At 32.6% G+C, this 19,076-nt stretch overlaps 1 non-coding gene across 1 annotated transcript; it reads right to left on the minus strand.

Annotated features, from left to right (window-relative positions):
- Positions 1-17,432: 17,432 nt before the first annotated feature.
- Positions 17,433-17,539, minus strand: LOC140642080 (U6 spliceosomal RNA). Its single transcript, XR_012038647.1, has one exon. It is a non-coding gene; the product is annotated as a U6 spliceosomal RNA (small nuclear RNA).
- Between the last annotated feature and the right edge of the window lie 1,537 nt (positions 17,540-19,076).

A 19,076-nucleotide genomic window follows, 5' to 3' on the forward strand; every position in this document is an offset into this window, starting at 1 on the left:
CTGTCTTTTTTATATAAATTGTAATATACTTTTGAATATAATATGATATTGTATTTAAGCTAGACATTCAGTCTTAAGACCTAGATTTATTTTATTTGGATAAGTTCAGTTAAATGCCTTTATTATAACAAGTAATAATAGCCACAAAATTTCAGCATGCCTGTTTTTAAATTCCTTAAGTCATTTTCTCTAATATGCAATGTATTCAGGTCATTGTTTACTAAATAGCACTTTTTTGGACACAATTTCATATACTTTTTTCTCATAACTTTCCCTACCTATCATCTAAAATGACTTTAACACAAATAAATGGATTTATTGTTCTGCTAAGTTACATCCATATGGAATATAGCTACTTGGGTTCCTACTAAAATTTTATTAGATATGTACAGCTAGATTTGCTTATAAATTTTTAATTGAGGATTTTTTACATCTTGGGTATTCTATTTCATTATTTGTATTAATATATTCTTCATAAAGTAGATATATATATTAAACTACATTGGCTTCAGATTGTCTTTTTCAATCAATAGTTACATGAACATTGACAGAAGCCTCTATATTTGCAAAATTGAAAACAAAATTAAGATTTTCTGATTTGAAAAATCAGCAAATGAAACATACTAGTCATTAAAGAGCTCAGATTTAAGTAATAAGTAAATAAATAAATTTTATCTGTTATCATAGAAAGAAAAGTAGAGAAATATTAATCCAATAAATTAAATAAATAGGAATTGAGATATTTTGCCCAAGGAAAAGAATAAAGAGAATAAGTTTTTATGCAGATGAAGAGTGAATAAATGGGGGAAAATAACAAATTAGAAAGTGATATTAGCAGAGGAAACTATCATAACTTTTTAGTGTCTCTATTGATCCCAAATTAAATATTAAGTCATCTCATTTATGTGTAATCATCTTAACAAATATATTTAAGTTTAGATACTAAACCTTAATGTACAGCTTCCACATTCACTCCAGCCATCCTGTCCTAATTTATCCAGTGTTCACCGGTATCTAAACATTGAGCTGTCCACATCTAATCCATACCCTAAGAAAAAATTTCACTATTTTACAACATTAGGAACATTAAATAACTTGCCCAAAAAGCACAGAGCTACTATGTACTGTTTTTTTTTTTCACATTCAGAATGATCTAACATCAGGATGCATTATTTTGTAGTGTGTTTCATAAGATGAAAAATACAATGAATTCTAATGTGCAAAACATATATGAGAAACAGAGGACAGAAAAAAGACAAAAATCTCTTAATTAGTACTGTCTATAGGAGAATAACGTGGAATGAAAACTCAAGTATGAGATGAAATTTAAAACAGAAAAACGATATCACTAATATGGATAGGTATCTTTTTCTCTGTCTGATGGACAGATCTCTTTAAGATGGAGAGGATGGTGGTAATAACTAATTTTTATGAACAAAAGTTAAGTACCAAAAGAATTGGTTAGATAAATAGATACAATGAACCAAAGAAGATCAACTAAGGAATAGTGATTTGATGAGAAGCAATCAGTAATTAAGTAAATGGGGTACTGGGTGAAAATAATGCTCATTGATCAAGTACAGTCAGAAGAGTTCTTAAAGGTTTATTGGTTAAACCTATAGAAACTTTATAGGTTTTCTATAGAAATTCTAATATGCTGTGATGAATAAACAAGTTAGCGAGCCACAAAGAACCAGACAATAAAAGTTGATTGGCTAATAACAGATCTTAAGAATTAGTCAATGTTTACCTAAACAACTAGAAAATTTTCTAGTTAAGAATGCTGCCATTGGATCACCTGGGTGGCTCAGCTGTTGAGCATCTGCCTTCCGCTCAGGGTTTAAACCCAGGGGTCCTGATATTGAGTTCCACATCAGGTTCCCCACAGGGATCCTGCTTCTCCCTCTGCCTGAGTCTCTGTCTCTGTCTCTGTCTCTGTCTCTCTCTCTCTCTCTGTCTCTTATGAAGAAATAAAACAAAAACAAAGAAAGAATGCTGCCATCCAATAAGTGTATGAAATTTAGAATTGAGAGGCTAGAGTGCATCTCTGAGATGGAGTTTGGTTGCAGTAAATTTATTAAGAAATGTTCTTTGAATGGAGACTTGTATTAAGAAAAGTGGGGAAGTAAGCAGGATTGAGCAGAGGGAGAAAGAGAAATCAACCCATTTTGTGGAAACAACAATCCAGCTAACTCCATGGGAAGTTCTTGAGCTTAAATATCTCTTCAGAGTGTCCTAGTATTGGGCTGGATGGCCCACACTTTATATCCCATCATCAATTAATATTAAATATGGGCTACAGGAGGGCCATAGAAATGGCCAGGCAACTCTCTAATGTTGAAGAAGTCCCTAAAGAAGATAAGAGTTGAAGATTATTCAGCACATTGCTCAGCAGTGAGGCAATAAGTTCTTCTGGAAAAACCCACAACAGTGTCCACCATGGGTCATGCTGGGCAGCACTCTGATGCACTCTGATTCACTTCTTCACTCTAGGAGCAACTTCTCCAGTATTACAGTTAACCTCTACATTTTTCTGAATTTAGAAGGGGAAAATTCAAGGAATATTCTGTTTTGACCAGTGAAGCAGTTGGTCTTGGAATGCAGCTAATTCTCTCTCTCTCTCTCTCTCTTTTTAAGATTTTATTTATTTATTCATGAGAGACACACAGAGAGGCAGAGACAACGGCAAATGGAAAAGCAGGCTCCAAGCAGGAAGCCCGATGCGGGATACTATCCCAGGACTCCAGGATCATGCCCTGGGCCGAAGGCAAGTGCTAAACCGCTGAGCCACCAGGGACCCCAATGCAGCTGATTCTCATTGCTTCTCACCACTATTATTATTTTAGATTCTTCTCACCCTTGTCTAGCAACTCTAACTGGTGTTGATAGTTTACCTTGTCGTTTGATCCAGGGACTCTAAACACTGCCCTTCATGTCCTTCTCTGGTCAGAGTTCCTATTCTTGTCTTTATTGTTATAGTTGGGCAAGACATTTTTAATAGGTGTTTAAAAATACTTCAGTGTGGGGACACCTGGGTGGCTCAGCTGTTGAGTGTCTTTCTTTGGCTCAGGGCATGATCCCTGGGTCCCAGGGTTGAGACCCACATGAGGCTACCTGCATGGAGCCTGCTTCTCCCTCTGCCTGTATCTCTGCCTCTCTCTCTCTCTCTCTTTCTCTCTGTGTGTGTGTCTCATGAATAAATAAATAAAATCCTTAAAAACATGAAAAATAAAAATACTTCAGTGTTAAAATGTATCTCATCCCATTGGGTAACAGCAGTGTAGTCAATTACCTATTACAATGAAACTGATTCCTTTTTGCTCATTAGTCCCTTGGCATAGCATCCTCAGTTATTTATCTAAAGCAGTAGTTAAAGATTATCATCCAATGGGACTCTTGCTGTGGACCTTCTCAGAATTGTTCCCTACTTTGGGAAAAAAGATCTTCAGAACAACACATTCTGTATTACTAAGAAAAAGTCTCTGGATCATCTCCAAGCAAGGCAGTATGGTTTTAGCAGAATAGGAAGACATGAGTCATTACTGAAGATTTAGAAGGTGCAGGAAAATCTTCAATTATCATTTTTGGAACGTTAATACAAATCAGGTAATCCCATGAGGCTCTATTCTTTGCCAAGGTGCTGAACTTGCTATAGCCGACATGCTTGTACTCCCTGCTAAGTTACCAAGGAGACTCTCTGGCTTCTACACTTGCCTCAGTCAATAATTGGAAATTAATCACTCAGATTAATATCAATCTTTTCTAGACTTTCCTGAACATAGAAATAGACATTGAAGTCATTATCTTTATGATTGATATTTTTAAATGCATCAGCAAATTCTCTTTCATCTGTAAGTTATTCTAATTCAACATAACTGCTAGTTTTAACAATTGGTTTGCCACTCTGTGGCACTCTGCTAGGCACTCTGTGTGCTCAGCTACCACCAGTGATGGGATCTTCCAATGACAATCAAGAGCTGAGTGATTCAGGTCCAAAACATAATCCTAATTCCTCCTTTATCAAAGAAGTGTTGTTTTCTTGGTTCCCCAGGAAGGTGACTCTAAAACTGAGTTGGATCTGAAGGTTGCTTATTAATAAGGACATTTGGAATTGCCACCTATGGAATGGAGAGGAAGAAAACACAATTGGAAATAAATTGAGCTGTGCTACAAACTCAACAGTAATCTTGCTAATCCTGCTGAGATCCTTGCAATAAAAATGGCTTTTCAGAGTTGTCTTGAGTTTATGATCAGATCACTATTATCAGGACTTTATACTTCCCATTCATTTAATTATTAGAGGTGGGCCAGCCCAGGAAGCAGTGAAACGTTGAACCAAGTTGAAGCTATCTCTAAAGATCCCTGAGACCTAAAGTTTTTTTACTATCAGTACTTTCAACAACTATAATCATAAGTCCTTTATTGAAGGGAAATCTGTGTAATGAATTGCAAAATCTACCATGCTCATTATTAATAAAAATAGTATCGTATTTAGATATATGGAAAGCTATTTATTGATAACAAATGTTACACCCATAGTTTATATATTAAGAAGTTGCAAATGATTTGTATTATTTATCTGAGTTTGATAACAATCTAAACTTTGTACACTTGGAAACTTCCAATATTAGGAAGCTCAAGAAAATCAACGTTTGAATTACACCAAATTACATTTAGGTGAGACTTAGCAGGTCATATCTTCTGATTATAAGTTTGAATATTAGATCTATACAATGCTTAACTAGAGGGTTAATAAAATTGATAGGTTTTCATTTCCTATTATGAGGTATATAAACAATATCCTACACCATAGCAATGAACAATTAATAGATTTTCATTACCTATTGTGAAGTATATAAATACTATCCTAGGCCATAACAATGAACAAAACAAAAATGGAATTTCCTTAGTGAAGAGATAGGCAGTTTAAACATGTACAATTAATTGCATGTGATATGATTGTAAGTTCTACAGAGAAAAGGAGTACATAGAAGAATAGATGAGGGGTCCCTGGGTGGCTCAGTTGGTTAAGTGTCTGCCTTCAGCTCAGGTCATGATTCCAGAGAGGGAGCTTGCTTCTCCCTCTCCCTCTTGCTCCTGCCACTTATGCGTTCTCACTCAAATAAATAAAAAAAAAACTTAAAAAAAAATTAAGACAAGAACAGATGAACATTTGATGATTATTCAATAAATATGTTCTAACTTTGTGTGAAAGTGTGTAAGTTGAGGTAATTTTTATTTCACTGATGAGAAAAATGAGGCAAAAAAAATTAAATAAAGTGCTTACATTCTCACAGGCAAGTGGCGAAGTATTGAAGCCCAGATAACTGTGGCTTTAATATTCTGGCTCTCAACACTATATAAGTAGTATAAATGTTCACCAGGATGGGTTTGGAATAATCACAAATGTTGTAATGCTATTTCAGGGAAAATGAACTATAATCTTTGAGTTTCTGTTGCTGCTGAGTTTAATGGCAAGCTCAGATAGGTATCAATAAAGCAACAATTCTGCTACTTCTTTAGATTTAAAAAAAGTCTATTTCCTGTTATAGATTAAGATATATAGTATACATATTTGTAATATATTGGATGCAAATATCAAGATATGTGTTTATGTACAGCATATGTGTATATGTGATATCTGTATCTGCATGTCTCTGTGTATATGTGACCAGAGTTCTGGGAAGAGAGAAATATAAAATCCTTAAATCTAAAGTACACGAAAATGTCATCATTGCTATATTGACACACAAAGAAAGGGATCTTGGGTTACTTATTAAAATATATGTATATTAGAGATAAAGAGATTAATCATTTATAATTACTGATAGCTCTTCACATCATAGCAATTATTTCAAATATATAATGAAACTAATTTCTTACCTGTCATTTCTATTTATAGAGAATCACAGTTTGTATTTTTCTTAGGTTTAGGTCTTTTATGTGAGAGAAGAGCAAATAAAAGTCTAATTATTACAAAAGAAGGTCTCATGAGGATTTTTTAAGTGACAGAATTTGCAGATTTTTTTTCTTTAGTCATAAAGTATTGATGAAAGAGAAAGCTGTTACTAAGCAATACACACACACACACACACACACCAACTTATTTGGCTTCATGTACAAATTGGCTGAAAAATGAATTGATGAGTGTTTTTCACCCAAATGTGCCCAAATCACAATAAAGACCACCATCTAGCCAAAGAGGAAGCTCAGAGAAGGAGAGTACTCTTTTCTATCATATTGCATAAAATTCAATTTGCATGTGTGTTGTTCTGAACACGTAGTGGTTATCTAGTTATCTCTTTTAGGCAGTTTTAAGTTAGTGGATTTCAATAAGTAGTTTAAATTTCTCTACCTCTATATATTCTCTCCTTTGTTGCTGCATAAAATATGAGAAAACCATTTTTTTCAATGCTATTTCTTTAAATAAAGTGTTATTTTGATTTGAAATAGAATGAGTAAAACTTCTAACTGGAAGTTGTTTTTTTCAAAAAAAAATATTTATTTATTCCTGAGAGACAGAGAGAGAAAGGGAGAGAGAGAGTGAGTCACAGACACAGGCAGAGGGAGAAGCAGGCTCCATGCAGGGAGCCCGATGTGGGACTCCAGGATCATGTCTTGGGCCTAAGGCAGGCACTAAACCACTGAGCCACCCAGTAATCCCCTAACTGGAAGTTTGTACCCTTTGTCCATCATCTCTCCATTTCTCCCAATCTCCAGCCCATGGTAACCACCATCTTACTTCCAGTTTCTCCAAGTTCCACTTTTTTAAATCCCACACATATGTATTCACATGCAGTATTTGTCTTTCTCTGACTTGTTTCTTTCTTTTTTTTAAGGTTTTGTTTATTTATTTATTCATGAAAAACAGAGAAGCAGAGACAAGAGGGAGAAGCAGGCTGCTTGCAGGAAACCTGATGCAGACTCCATCCTCGGGCCTGGGACCATGCTCTGAGCCAAAGGCTCAGCTGCTGAGCTACCCAGGGGTCCTATGTGACTTGTTTCATTCAGCATAATGCCTCAGGGTCCATTCAATGTGTTACAAATGGCAGAATTTTCTTCTTTTCTATGGTTGTTTTTATTACTTCCAGATATATACTCAAACATCAGAATGCTGAACACATGGCAATTCTATTTTTAATTTTTTGAGGAACCTTCATTCTGTTTTCCATAATGGCTATAACAATTTGCATTGCTACCAACAGTGCAGACTCCCTTTTCTCCACATCCTCACCAAATTTTATCTCATCTTTTTGATGATAGTCATCTTAACAGGTGTGAAGTGATATCTCATGTTCTTGATTTGATTTCTTTAATGAATAGTGATGATGAACATTTGTTCATGTACTTATTGGACACATATTTCTTGTTTGGAAAAAAAATGTCTATTCAGTCCCTCTCCCCATTTTGTAATTGTATTTTTGATATTGAGTTGAATAAATTCTTTATATGTTTTTGATATGAATTTCTTATCAGATAGTTTGAAAATATTTTCTGCCATTCCATAAGTTGATATTCATTTTATTGATTGATGTTTTTTCTTTCTTTATTTTTTTGCTTTTTTTTTTTTTTTTTTTTTTTCTGTGCTGTGCTTCTTTTATGCTGTACTTTTTAGTTTGATATAGTCTCTCTTTTGGTTTTGGTGTCATATCTAAAAAATTTAGGCCAATGTCAAGGAATTTTTTGTGTGCTTTCTCCTAGGAGTTTTATCAGGTCTTATATATAAATCTTTGTTACATTTGACTTAATTTTTGTGAGTGGCGTGAGATAGTGGTCTAATTTCACTTTCTCAGGACACCTGGGTGGCTCAGTGGTTGAATGTCTGCCTTTGGATCAGGGCATAATCCTGGAGTCCCAGGATTGAGTCCCACATTGTGCTCCCTGCATGGAGCCTTCTTCTCTCTCTACCTATGTCTCTGCCTCTCTCTCTCTCTCTGTGTGTCTCTCTTGAATAAATAAATGAAATTTCAAAAAAAATAATTATAATAATTTCACTTTCTCCTGTGATGTTCTGGTTTTCCTAATACCATGTATTGAAAAGACTATAATTTCTCCATTGAGTATTCTTGGCCCCCTTGTCAAATATTAGAGGGCAGTATATATGGGGTTTTATTTTGGGGCTGTATCTATTTTACTGGCCTATGCATCTGTTTTTATGCCAGTACCATACTGTTTTGATTACTATAGCCTGTAATAAACCTTGAAATCATGAAGTGTGATGCCTCTAGGTTTAAACTTCTTTGTCAGGATTTTTTGGCTATTTGAGATCTTTTGTGGAAACCTCCAAATTTTATGACTTTTTTTTCTATTTCTATGAAAAATGCTACTGGAATTTTCATAGGATTGTATTGAATCTATAAATGCCTTGAGTAGTATGGGTATTTTAACAATATCAATTCTTTTACTTGAACACATCTTTCCATTTGTGTCTTTTTAAATTTTTTTCATCAGAGTCTTAACAGTTTTCATTGCACAGATCTTTCACTTCCTTAGTTAAAATTTACTGCTAAATAGTTTATTGATTTGATGTTATTGTGAATAGAATTGTTGCTTTATTTTTCTCATATTTTGTTGTTAGTGTAGAGAAACAACTGATTTCTATATGTTGATTTAATATTTTACAACATTACTGAAACCATTGATTAGTTCCAACAAATGTTTTGTTAAATCTTTAAGATTTTCTATATGTAAGGTACATAATCAACAGAGACAATTTTAATTCCTTATGCCTTTTACTTCTTTATCTTGCTTTATTGCTCTAGACTTTCAGTGCTATGTTGAATAAGAATGGTGATCATGGGCACACTTGTTTTTTTCCTCATATTAGAGGAAAGATTTTACCTTTTGCTATTAAATATTCTGTAAGCTGCATGTTTGTCATACATAGTATTTATTATAGTAAGGTATATCCCTTCTATACCTAGATTGTTGAGGGTTTTATCACAAAAAGATGTTGCATTTTTTAAAATACATTTTTTATCTATTGAGATCATCTATGTTCTTTTGTCTTTCATTCTATGATGTGTCACATTTATTGATTTGCACACGTTTAGCCATCCTGAACCCTAAGGATAAATTCCACTTGATTATAGTATATGATCTTTTTAATGTGCTATTTATTTTTGTTTGCTTCTTTTAAGACTTTCCCTTTGTCTTCTGTTTTCAAAAAATTTACTATTAATCTGTAGCATGTTTTTCTTTTGTGAAGTTTGAAAATTTTAGTCAATATCTCTTTGGACATTGCTATTTTTCCTCATTTCCTCTTTCTCTTTTTAGAGACTATGTATCCTAGAATTTGTCCCAGTTCTCTCGTGTAGTTCTCATGGTTTTTACCACATTTACCACTTTTAAAAACTGTCTGTATACTATATCAAACATATTATGCAGCCAAGACAAATTAGGCATTTAAAATTTTAGAGTCATGCTCCCAAAAATGATACTCAATTCTTTCTACTTTATCCATTTGACTAATGATGAATAACTTTATTATATTTCCAAAACTATAAATCCAACTTAAAATTAGGAAAATTTGCCACCTTGGAAGAAAGTCATATTATCAAAAAAATATTTTTTGAAGACTTTTTGAAAAGATGGAATCCAGTCTGAACTTTAAATGGTGACTATATTTTTGCAAAGAAGAATTAACAGTGATTAAGAAATAATTTATATATAAATATATATAAGCAATATAAATAATCTCAGAGATATGAGGTTACATTAATATTTTTGAAAGTAGAATGTAACAAGTAGTGAAAGAATGGTGAATGTTACAGAAAGTTTAGTATATGATTGGATTGCTAGTAGCTCTGTACAACATACAAGGAAATGTGTACTTACTGTATATTTTACAGAGACTCATCAAAGAATTTTGAAGGAAAAAAGCATACTCCTTTATTTTTTGGTACACAATAGTTTAGAATCTTATTACTATAATTCATAAGTCAAGTAATGAAGGATTTAACTAGAGAAGTAAAATGAAAACAAAGGTTTATAATTTAAGAGAATGATGGTTAGTTAAAAGAAGGAGAAAATCTAGCCCAATAGATTAGTTTATGAGTGATGCAGTGTTTTATGTCTAAGTTATTGGTAAAGGAGTCATATATTAAGTAAACAAAGAAGAAGAAATAAATTTGGGGGGATAAGAAATTGAATTTTAATTTGGACATGTAGAATTTGGGTAAATCATTGATGTAAATTCTAATTTAAGAATATTGTTGAAAAACAGGTGTAAACAATTTAGAAAAAACCTTCTTTATGGTGATAAACTTGCTGCTGAAGCTATGAATGGATTTATAGTGTCACTCTGCATAGAAAAATAGGCTGATGTTATTTAAAGATCAGAAACTATGTATTAAAATTTTCAGAGAAAAGAACTGCAGGGAGTATAACAAGAAGAATATCTTATTGCTAATTTCATTAACACTGGAGACCCTATAATGTAGATGCTGTCATCAATTATCTTGGTATATGTAGTTAGTAATAATTTGAAAAACTCTGTGAAACTACTTATCATAAAAATAATTAATAAAAGCATCATTCTAAGAAAATATTAAAAAGTTATTTAGAAGACAAAACCAGTAAATTGATTAGATGAAAAATAGTAAATTTACAGCATAGTAATTTCACTCTTGTTTATAATATTACTATTTTTAAATATTTATTTACTTATTTTAGAGAGAGAGCATATGTGAATTGAATGAGGGGTAGAGGGAGAGAGAATCTCAAGCAGACACCCTGCTGAGCAGGAAACCTGGTGTGGGGCTCAATCCCACTTCCCTGAAATCACAACTTGAGCTGAAATCAAAAGTCCCATACTCAACAGATTGAACCACTTGGGTGCCCCAATATCATCTATTAGACAAACTATTTTTTTTTAAAACAAGGCATGATTTAGATACTACATAAACTATTTTTACTTCCTTATTTTATCATTTCCCTTCTAGATTTGTTTGCTTTATGAAGGACAGTTATGATGTCATAGGACATATTTTTTTTTCTACCAAATCATCATCATTTAACATCGCCTTCCTTATGTTGCCAAATTCCAATTAGATTTATATCACTTAAAACATTTTCTTTATAGTTTTCCTATAGTTTCCTTAAGTTCTCCATAGTCCTTTAGGAGTTTTGGGCAGTGGTGTTAAAAACTCAGGCCACATTTTCGTCAAGATTTAGTAATTAATTGAATTTGGAATTTTGTTATTTGTAAATGCTATTTTATGAACTGTATATTTAATGTTATTAACTTTTTTTATAATTCCATAAGACACATAGTTATCCACCATTTTTTTCCAAAATAGAACTCAAAGAATTTTGCCTTTAGCACTCAATCCATTTATTTAATAGGCTGGATTAAAGATGACATATCACTAACCAATAAATTGTATTTGAAAGTATGATTCTATTTTCTTCAATACAGAGAAATAAAATTCCCTCTTTAAGTCTGCCCATGCTAATTTTTGTGTCACATTAAGCTGGTTATAAATTATTTGTAACTTTTTAAGCTTTATTTTTTTCTTTTTAAGCTTTAAAATACATGATTTTCCCTGGAAATGAAAATTTGTCTACCTTGTTGCAGGCAGTTGCTATATTCTTTCCTTGGTTTTTAAAATACATATTTTGTGATGTATATAATGCTTTCTGAGTTATTTTTTGTAGGTAATATGGAAGTTAACTCTTTATTGTACAGTGATTTCTCAATTTAACTATATATTAATTAGTGAGTTTAGCTCTCCTTAAAAAGATGTTGAGTAGTATTGCTGGAGAGAAATTTACTCCCACACGTGGTCATTAAGTTGTTGATTTTTCTGACAATATCCACAATATCTAAACCATTCAGTAACTGTGGTAAAATAATTATCTTTTCATATGCATATTTTTCTGGTACACACAAGTTTAATTAAATTATGTTATTAGATGAAATATTACATCTAAATTAAACTGATTTGTGTGCAAACCCAATCAATACCTGGTAAATCAACAATCAGTGCAGATACAATAAAGAGTAGCCAACTAGCTTTAGTTAATATGTTAATGTTAACATATGTTTTACATTAATATGTTTTACAAGTTGTGTTGAGAATATCAAGTAATCTGTAAAATCAGTTTGGTGGAAGCCAATTAACAGAACTAATATCTAATTTCTGACTTTATCAATGGTTCATTAAAATTGGTAACTTCAATCTCCATCAGAGAAACAGTAAGAGAAAACAGTGTATCTAAAGATATGATGTGTTAGGAAAGAATGGAGTGAAGAATTATTGAAATATGATATTGAAGCACGCAAATTAATGTCTCTTAGCATTCCAAGGATGAGGATAACAGTTTCCTGTGGAATGATAAGTTGAGGCTTTAGTGAATAGAGAAAAGGAAAAGTAGATAGTAGTGAAGGAGCATCTGCTTCCTTAACAATTTGGCTCAGATAGTGCTTAGTGTATCCTCACTAGGGAAATAAACTATTGCTTTGAATGATAAACATCAGCATGTGTATTTAGAGGTGGCAGGTGTGTTATTGTTTAGCATTTCCATTTGCTACAGCAATGAATATGGGAGGACTGTATTAGTAAAAACATTTAATTTTTGCATTGTTAATGATACCCTGCCAATCATCTTCTGGGCACATAGAGAACCAAGTTCATTATTTCTTGCATGCCAAATGAAAGCAAACAGAGTTTTCCTAAATTCTTCTAATCTTTTTTGCTTGTTCATTTGGATATGCCTATGTCTAGTTGCATAATATGCACTCTTACAACACCATTTAACAGCTCACCTACAGATAAATGCTTTCTATAAATTTTCAGGATGCTTTCTATAAATGTAAATGAATGCAACTATCTTCCTGTCACTCTCCTTTTCAGTGAATTGACTATTTGTTTATTTTGCTCTCTCAGCAGAGGTTTAATGCAACCTTTCAAATAATGGAACTTCCCCTACTATCAGAGAATAGAAATAGTCACCCACTATTTAAAGAGAGGCTAGTTACCGTAACATTGAAGATGTTGAAATCAAAATTGTTTCTCTTTTTTTGCATTTTACAATATTTTAAAATACACATAGGTAAAAATTATCACATAAAGAGAAAGATGCAAATTCTATAGTATATTTACCCATGTGTACCTGATAATTAAACCATTGATCTAATTCATGGCATGAATATATATATTTGAAAATAAACATAAATATTTAAAACTCAGATTTAATGCAGATTATTATTAACCAGAAGGGGAAAAAAAGCCTAAGTAGATATTTAACTTTTAACAATGATGATCTTAGGTAATAGATATACATATGCAAGAAAGCAGATAACCCTATTTGAGCTCTGTCCCAACTGCAATCAATTGCATAGTAAATCAGAAAAAAAATAAATATTCATCATATCTAAGACCCCATTGGACTGAAAAAACAAAACAACAACACATAGTATTGCTGAGGATTCCAGAATTTACAGAGTTTACCACACTATAGTTGAGTCCTTTCCAGGACTTCAAGGAATCCTTATGTGGTATGTATCTGCATGGGAGATTGATTACAAATCCTAGACTGGGAGGCTACCTGTTTTGTGGTAATGGACCAAATATTTGTGACCAAATAGAAGAGGTCAGTGAACCTTTTCTCAAAAGTGGCTAACCATTAACAGCAATAAGCAAGGTAAATACTTTAGGCTTTGCGAGCCACATGCAGTCTCTGTTGCACAGTCTTCTTTTTGTACAAGTTGTGAATAATTAAAATTTATTATTAATTACCTGTGTGTGGGGGGGGGTGGGAAGGCCAATGGGCCAGATTTTATCCTCTGCATGGTAGTTTGCCCACCCCTACTCTGTAGGAAGACTGATGAGGAAATATAGGTAAACTGTAAGATAACAAAAATGTGATTTCAAAAATATCACAAAGCTAGGTTAAGAAAGAGTATTGTAAGATAATTCAAATTCAAGGCTGATAAATGCCAGAAGGAAGAGAGAAGAACAAATACCATCCTTGCTGGTTAATGTTTGCAAGATTAGGTATTCTAGAACATCTAGAAAATTGTGAGGGGAAAAGGCAAGGAGCAGGAAAGAGAATTTTAAGGTCTTTATATTTGACTTGGTTGTAAAAAGAATTAAATATCTCTTTTGACAAGAAATTGATACCTTAAGTGCAAGTACCAGCATCTGGGTCAAATTAAGATTTATCGCATCCCAAATTTCTGACTGATAATTTACAAGCTTATTATAAACCAAAGGGTGGGGTGCAATTTTAATGGATGAAGTTATTACATATGATTGGATTTATTGAGGAAATTTTACCAAAAAGGGACTAGAAATGAACATTGACAGCCAATACTTCTTAAAACTATAACTTTTATAATGAAGACTATTAACAATTAGATTTTCAAATAGCCTGTATCTATATTGATTCTTTGCTGATAAATAGGACATAGCAGCAAGGAATGAAGTGATAATAATTCACAGAATAGGGTAATATGAGTAGAATCAGACGATGGAATTCACAAAAAATGGTGATGAAGAGCTTTAACATCTCTGAGGGGGAATGAGGGATCCTGGGTAACTTTGTGTTTCACCTATCCAGGTTGACAGGCAGGTGGAAGATTAAAGAGAAGGAGTGGGAAAACATCCCTTTCCATGTTTGCCCTTCCTGTATTCATGGTCTTTAAAACTTTACAGTGTTGTTTAAATGTACAGACAACTTAGGTGATGTAAAACAAATATCTTTATGTTGCTCTTTTTTTTAAGTTTTTATTTAAATTCCAGTTAACATACAGTATAATATTAGTTTCAAGTGCATAACATAGTAATTCAAAAATTTCATACAACACCCAGTGCTCATCACAAGTGCCGTCCTTAGTCCCCATCACCTATTTCACCCATTCCTCCTCCCACACCCACCTCTCTTCTAGTAACCAGCAGTTTGTTCTCTATAGTTAAGAATCTATTTCTTTAATATCTTCTCTTTCCTCCCTTTGCTCATTTGCTTTAACTCTTAAATTCCACATATCAATGAAATCATATGGTATTTGTCTTTCTCTGACTGACTTATTTTACTTATAGCATTATAGTCTCTAGTTGTATCCATGTTATTACAAATGGCAAGATTCCATTTTTTTATGTCTGAATTACATATATATATAATTTTAATATATTGTTGATATACATTTTAAATTTAATGTAATTAAATGTAGAATACAAATGTATAATAATTTTAATATATACATTATATATAATAATTATATATATATATATAATTTCTCCATTCATCAGTTAATGGACACTTGGGCTATTTCCATAATTTGGTTATTATAGACAATGCTGCGTAAACATCGGGCACATATATCTTAAGGATATATCCTTAAGAATTAGTGTTCTTGTACTTTTTGGATAAATACCTAGTACTTTGATTGCTGGATGATAGGGTAGCTCTATTTTTAACTTTTTGAGGAACCTCAATACTGGTTTCCAGAGTGGCCATACTAGCTGCCTTCTGATCAACAGTACAAGAGGGTTCTCCTTTCTCCACATCTTGGCCAACACTTGTAGTTCTTTGTTTTTTATTTTATTTTTTTATTTTTTTTAAATATTTTATTTATTTATTCATGAAAGATAGAGAGGCAGAGACACAGGCAGAGGAAGAAGCAGGCTCCATGCAGGGAGACCCATGTGGGACTCAATCCTGGGACTCCAGGATCACACCCTGGGCCAAAGGCAGAAGCTCAGCCACTGAGCCACCCAGGTGCCCCCCCTTGTTTTTTATTTTAGCTCTTCTTACAGTTATGAGGTGATATCTCACTGTATTTTTCATTTGCTCTTGATGTTGCTCTTGGTGGGCTATTGACCAACAACTTTTGGGTTACTGCAGGTGAGTGATCTTCACTGCTTGAGTGTAAAAGGGACAGATAATATCACAGTCAATACAGACAAGATGCCCCGTTTTCAATAATAATTAGTGAGAACTTGGCTCCACCTTATTGTTTGGAGCCAAGAAAAGACAATGATCATTCTTTTGGGAACCATAAATATGGACTCTACTTGCACTCACTAGCTCCTCTAGACCCATTCTCTTAACCTAGCTAATCCATCCTTCTATACCCTGGGTCATGTCTTCTTTCTCTTTTTCCATCACATCTCCAGAATTTCCTATCTAGCCTTGTAAGGGAGAGCAATCTGGATCTTCCTCTATTTTCCTCAAAGTTTACTGTTCATGATATAAACCTTAGCTTTGGGTTCTCAAGCTCTTCTAATCCCCAAAGCCTTTTATTTCAAATGTTTGGTCTTTAGTTCCTCAAAACTGAAAGTTTAAAACAAAGTTCAAAACTGAGCTCTACTCCTTTCTTCTTTCACATCTTTTTATAAAAGTCAACTTACTTTAAAGGTGATGCCTATAGAAAGCACTTGTTACTACTTAAGTGAAGGTAGTGGAGTAGAAGACAGGAAGAATATGGAATAGAGGCAGGAAAATTGTGTTGAGAAACAGCACAAACAATTTAATGTGAAAATATTTCCCTGATATATGCATTAGATAATGAGTCACTTAGCTTGACTCTTGTTAAGAACATGTAAAGAGATAGTAACAGTTGAATGTCGAATGGTTAATTGAAGCTATAAAGTAAAAATCTACATTAAAAACTAATCCTAATGCCCCCTTGTCTAATAGGTAACTGAGAATTGTTAAAATTTCCCAAAGTGATCAAGATCTAGTCAGTTTCACCTGAATACAGATCAATTTAGAAGAGAAAGTATGCTGGATTGACAGGAGAGGAAAGGTGGAAGTGGTGTTACTATACATATTCACTGACCTATGACAGTCCCATTAGGTACCAAATGTCCCAACATAATTATCTACTTTAACTTTTAAAAAGTGAGCCAATAGAAATTATATTTTCCTCTGGACATCCTAATTAAGGAAAATGGTTGATATTATATAGTATTATAGAGAATTAGAAGTAGGAATGCGATGTTAAGAACAAATTTTAAAAAGCTATAAAGCTATTTGATTATCACAGCAGCATGGTGTGGGAGCTTTCTCAAGGATATGGATGCTGCCGTTTCCAGTTTAGAAGATACAGAGTGGCAGAAAACAGTCCAAGGATGTGTGTGTTTCAAATAACTCACACTTCACTTACTGACACAGTAGTACAATACATTAAAATCAAATTTCTGCTCTACTATACGTTCCTCACTGTTATTCTTTCTAATTGTAATAACTATTCATTCCACGTCCTCAAAGTGAAGCAATTATTTCTCAAAAATACTCAGAATTTCTCCAGAGAGACATGTCTGACCTCTCTCCAAATAGAATTGATAGCTCCTTCATCTTGTGATCTCTGTACCTAATACATTCTTTGATCGTTAAGTTTCTGGCATTGTTCTGTAATTTACCTATTTCTGTATCTCTGTACTCTAATACATATTAGTTTTTTTTTCCAGATGACACATTATTATAAAAATATGGAACGCTTCACGAATTTGCGTGTCATCCTTGCGCAGGGGCCATGCTAATCTTTTCTGCATCGTTCCAATTTTAGTATATGTGCTGCCGAAGCGAGCACCATATTAGTTTTTTTGACAGAACTGATGGCTTTTCTATTCATCCAAGTATTCCAAGTGCCTGGCAATGGATCAATATATCCAAATATGTAGACTATTTTAATATTAGCCCCAGATAGTTTTAACTATTAAGAAAAGCATTCTTTTATCATTGATTTTAAGCATTTTAAATAAATTCAATTATTTTTATAAGCAATTTATTTACAAAGGTTGCCATATCCACATCATTCTTGCTTTTTCAACCAAACAAAAACTAAGGTATTATCTTCATTGCAATTTGCCTAGTGCTAGGTATAACATATGCTTGGAAAGATCTAAATTACATTAAATTTTAAATGTATATTTTTATAAGACAATTTTAAAAAATAAACTCTTTTCCCAACAATCTGGTTTTTAGGAGGTTTTGTCATGCTTGAATCTGGACCAAGACTGAAAATTAAAAGTGAGGAGTTTCTTTAGATGTATTAAATTAACCTATTGCATAGTATTGTCTTATAGATATATACAAATTATGAAGTAGACATTTTCGGTTACCTCAGTACGCTTTGTTTTAAAAATTTCCTAAAGTTAGGCATTTGACTTTTACAATCTTGCTTCCCCCTAAATTAATTTCACACTTTGCTTTTTAATTTCCTGTAATTTTAGAGACATCATATAATTAGATCAATTTATTTTATAAAATTTTCAGTGAAATTTTTAGGTAAAAAAGATGGATGTAAGAACTAGGTCCTTCATCTTTATTTTGAAAACATGAATTAATATATTTTCTCCTTATATTTGTAATATTTTATTTATAGGTGTTTTATTTTCTAATGTGGCCTTTAATTTACTTTTAATTTTTTTTCTCCATTTACACATTGGGATGCCTTATATAGAATAGATGCTCCATAGATCTTGCTATTTTTCTTTTTTTTTTTTAATCATTATTTTCTTGAAGAACAAATGTTAAATTAATGTGCACTCTGGCTAATTTGTTTCTTCAACTACAAATAACTTCAAGGAACAGAATATGGCTCAGTGTATAAAGTATACCTTTAGAAATTAACACTTAGAATTATTTATTGATTATTTTGGAGAAAGGTTTATAGTAGGTTTTCCAAAGAGAAAGAAAGTCAATAAAATTTATATTTTTTTCTTAGGTAAAGACAAAGACATATAAAATTTTCAGTTAATTTTGGCTAAACTCACTAAATTGCTACTTAATATCTACAATATACCACAGATGTATAAATTGTCAATGTACAGAAATGACTACTCTTATTTCATAGGCATCTTCTCACTGTTAGCATAATAGGAAGTCTTACCTTATACCAAGTTTATCTTATTCTTAGTTATTTATACCACTAAGCTCAATGGCCAACTAGGTGACATTTCTATTTAGATAGCACAGGATTATATAATACCTTGTGCTAATGGTTTAGAACCAAAGTCTACAGATTTAGAATGGGTATTTTATCATTTACGGTAGTAGATTTCCATTGATGAAGTGAACCAAACTGCAGTTAGATGAATATAGCAACATAAAGCATACGTGTGGCT

Source organism: Canis lupus, chromosome 10, assembly GCF_048164855.1.
Source record: "Canis lupus baileyi chromosome 10, mCanLup2.hap1, whole genome shotgun sequence".
In the NCBI taxonomy this organism is placed as follows: domain Eukaryota; kingdom Metazoa; phylum Chordata; class Mammalia; order Carnivora; family Canidae; genus Canis; species Canis lupus.